The sequence below is a fragment of the Lupinus angustifolius genome, chromosome LG03 (assembly GCF_001865875.1).
Source record: "Lupinus angustifolius cultivar Tanjil chromosome LG03, LupAngTanjil_v1.0, whole genome shotgun sequence".
Lineage (NCBI taxonomy): Eukaryota > Viridiplantae > Streptophyta > Magnoliopsida > Fabales > Fabaceae > Lupinus > Lupinus angustifolius.
Window position 1 is genome coordinate 22,591,414 of NC_032011.1, and position 4,691 is coordinate 22,596,104.

Here is a 4,691-nt window from a genome sequence, read left to right on the forward strand (position 1 = left end):
CGTACAAAGAGGCTTGGTATGGGACCTGTACTCTCGATTATTTCTGATTAGGATGTTGGATGGATATTGGTGTAAGGTGGATAATCATGACATATCATGCATACATTATCATTGTGGAAGTGAATTCCCACATGTGATTCACAAACATTGTGTATTCCTACGTTTATGCATGCGATATGGTTAGGAGTAGAATGTTGATTATATTACTTGATATATTGGTAATGTTGGAATAAATGGTAAGTTATGTATTTTTTCATGATTTTAATGATAAATGATGAACTATATGTTAAAATATATTTTTTGTCTAAGTGTGATATTCTGTGTAAGTCCACACCGTCACGTTCATTAGATGTCTTACCCTCTCTGCTGTATTGTTCTTGTTTTGTATACATTCGCTATGCAGATGACCAACAACAACACTCACATTTGAGGTTATCACTTCACGATGTCCCCAATGGGACAATGGACTATTGACGGGCACAGATAATCATACACATGCCCCTGCGGTCTGTCGTTGCACATGGTGTGCAACGGGTCATCGATGATGATCCCTCAACCCGACACCTACATTGACACTTCCTTCACCTTGCCGTCAAAGAGGTCGATGTCTCCAAATGTTGGACTTTGATACCCGCCAGTCAGAAGTGATGGCGTTGTTCCCTCCCACGGTTATAGGACGTGGTCAGATTGTTTAGGTGCTCTGTCATCCAGTAGAGCCAAGAGAAGCAGTGGTCTTGGAAAAGGTCCATGCAGGAAGGCTCCGGTGTTGAGAATGTCATCCCTTCCGAATTATGCCGCTGGGTTATGGCATAATGAAGTGGAAGAAGAGGAAGAGGAGGATGAGGTCGTTGAGCTCGTCAATGTAGAGAGCTCGGTAGAGGTGATTGACCTCGTGTCTGACTCGGAAGAGGAGGAGGACCCGAGTGAGGGGTCCAACATTCCTGGAATCTTTTGAGTCAACTTGTGGACCAGTCGATGTCCCCTTTTGTTTTTGGTGGGGGTTGTGTTTCTTTTGATTTTGTATATGTTAGTGGCGATGTAGTTTCTGCCTTTGCTGACCTAGTCTGTATGAACTGACTATGACTTAACTGATTATATACATCGTAATATTCAGGAAATCGTGAATCAGGTTAAGTTATCATTCGATAACGATAAGTTGATATTCCGCATTCGATTTACTTAAAGTGATGTCCCGGAAAAGGAAAGTTTTTTTTAAAGGAAACAATTTTATATCACCAATTCAAAAAAAAAATTTACCCATTTTTCCCCAATGTTTTTGAGCAGTATTTTTCGGGGCGTTACAATTATCTATTTTATTAACTATATTAATATTATCTTAATTATATAGAAAGACAAAAAAGAGAAACAATTATTTTTATAGATTTACAATTCAAAAGGAAAAGAATGAATATATTAGAATGGTTTTAAAATCCTTCTAATTCTATGACGGTTAAAGAAAAATTTGAAATTTTATAATATTTTCTTATTTAGAATTGCGAAAATAGAAGTAAACCCATCTTATCCATGAGGGTTTTTTGTTTTCTTTTTATTATAACCAAAAAAAAAATTAATGGGAAGACGGGAAATTATGCACCCGCCAAAATTTAAATTAGAGATGACAATATAAACTAAATATATGGGTACTTGTTTAAGTTCAATTCTAATCTAATAGGGAAATTCACTTTCACTGAATTTAGGTTTAAGTTTTCTCCGATTTCAAATATTGGGTTTGAGATTGTGTTTAGTATATGTAATACAAAAGTTGAACTTAATTTATATGCTAGTTTGGAGTAAGGGTTGATATGGTTTCGAGATATCTAAAATCCAATATGGTAGGATGGTAATTTGCTTTCCAGCCCCATTGCATTCAGGAATCGAGTTTGAGATTGTGTAGAAAAAACATATCCTAATCTACCTTATTGTCATTCCTAATTTAAATCTAAACCGCTAACACCTATGCCTTGCAATTCTATCAAGTGCAACTGAAGTGATTCCAGGATAAACAAAAACAATTATAATTTCATTTTTCACATTTTCCCTTATGTTACATGTTTTAAATAATTCAATGAATATTTTATTTAATATCATCAACTATAGGTTTTTTAAATGAATTTCACCATATATCTTACACATATATCTATGTGGGTAACCTCAATCCACACCTTCTTGGATTGCTTAAAAAAGCATTATTTCTTATTTAAGCAATTTGGAATTGCAACTCCATTAGTAGAAATTGTTGACCATCATCACTAAAAAAATTAACGTACAACATATAACATTGTCCTTATGCTATTAAAGATAGGGAAAAGATCTTATCATTATTTTTAAAGTGGGCATTAAGAGTCTAATTACTCATTATTATGTAGTAAGTACAAATTTATATGTATTCTAGAAAATCAAGGTTGATTATACCTTTTGCTTACTGTAGAGAAATCTTATCCTTAAATTTTTTGATTTTAACTAGTCTCCTCTAACGGGTTTGGAGTAAGAGTCTAATTAATAAATCGCAATGTCTTTAGTGTATTCTCTATAATATATTCTCTGGATTGAATACCATTTTTACTCCATTAATAATATATTTGTAGATATACAGAAAGAAACATATATTATTGCCAACTGTCAAGTATAACTTCAAAAATTAAATAAATATAGAAAGATTGAAAAAAGTTAACGCATTTATTAAAAGATAATAAAATGTCTTCTGGAACATATATGTTGTATTTTGGAGGTAGCTATTAACACCCACACATTGTTTATTTACATTCTCCAATAATATTTTTAGTTTTTTATTTTATAAAATTTGTGGTTTCTCAATAAAGAGTGTAAATACCTTATCCTTAATTTTCTTCTTCTTCTTTAGTTCTATTTCTTGATGAAACAAAGATGTTTAACTAAATCTGAAATATTATTCTGTTCTAACATATATACTTGCTATGTTTAGTTGTTCTCCCATATGATAAGGTTGTTCACTTAGCTTATGTTTTTGAGTTTGCAATTTGAACAAATTGAAATTTTGAAGTAGACTTTGTTTATCTTCTTCCATTATATTTCCCCATCAAAGAACGACTTTGTAGTACACTTTTGAATTTTCAACAATGAAAAATCATCTATCAAGGGACATCTCAACTAACAAATTGGACTTTTTTTTAGAATAACACTTTTGCTATTAAAAACATATGTAAAATCAAGTATTTGTCTTTCCATTAATAGAGAGAATCCTTGTTCAATAAATAGCCCATAAAACTATATAGACTAAAATTATATTCATTACTATGTTATGTTGAGTGTGAAACAAAGCCCATACAAGATTCAACCAATCTACATCCTAATAAGAGTAAACAAAATATTAAAAGAAAAAATGTATCCATAACTTATACATTGTCAATTCATCATTTATTTTTAATTATTATTGACTATTCAATAGAAATAATATAAATAAATGATGAATGATATGTATAATTTCTTACTATAAGAGTATATAGATATTACACTCAATTTTTTAATTTTGTGATAGACACATACAATTGTACTTGGTTTTCTAAGGGTTTATTTGTGAGTTGAATTTTGGAGGGGAATGAAGGGAAATGGAAGACTTGGAAGCCATGAAATACACTTGTGAGATGACTCTCAAGCCTTTCATTTCCCTCCATTCCTCTCCAAAATTCAATACTCAAACAAACTCTTAAGATCTTTCGATATTAGCATGGAGCTGTGCAATTGTAATGATGTACAAAATAATGGAGTAGCGTCCTAAGTGTAGAAATAGTAGGAAAAATGTCAAAATAATGCAATAGCATCCTAAGTCGAAATGATGCATAGTGTATGATACTTTAAAGTTATTGTATGATTTTGTATCTGATTTGTAACAGGTAGTTTAATGATGCTAGATTGTTCCATACGTTCTTCCGTGCTAATGATACTAATCCCAGTGAACTAAAAACAATAATAATAATAATGAAGTTTAATTAATACTAGCAGTGTACCCGTGTACTTGCATGTGTTGTTTCTTTATTTATGCATAATGCGCAAATAATGTACATATATTTTATAACGTCAATAGATCATATATTGAACCATTATATTTTTTGCATTCATATAGTTGCAATATTAACATTAGTTATTGAGGGTATATGTATAATATTAACATTTATATATGCATTTGTATAAGCATTGATTTGTGGAAAGTATAATTATAGAAAGTATTTGATTCTCAAATAACTGAATAAATAAAATTCAAATTGTATTGGATAATATCTCACCTCTATATTCTCTATATAAAATTATAAATATAAAGACTTCTTTTTGCATCATATTTTTTGTAATTACATTATAAGTACCATATAAAGTCGTAAGGATATTTTAGCATATCTCTTGAATGACTATTTTTATTTTAGATTATGTTCATTATGTATAAATATTTGAATATATTTTTAGCATTCAAATATACTATAATTAAATGTTATTTATTTGATTATGTTTTAGCTAATAATCATTGTATGAAAATAACTCATAAGTTAGATTCATTTCTATTATTTGGAAGATATATTTTTCTATACAACCGTAATATTTTACTATACATATTTTTATATTAAGTCTGTCATTTTTATAATATATATTTGAATTAATATTTTTATTGTTGGAATTAAGTTAATTCATATGTATTATTAAATTCATATGTTGTGGATAACTCA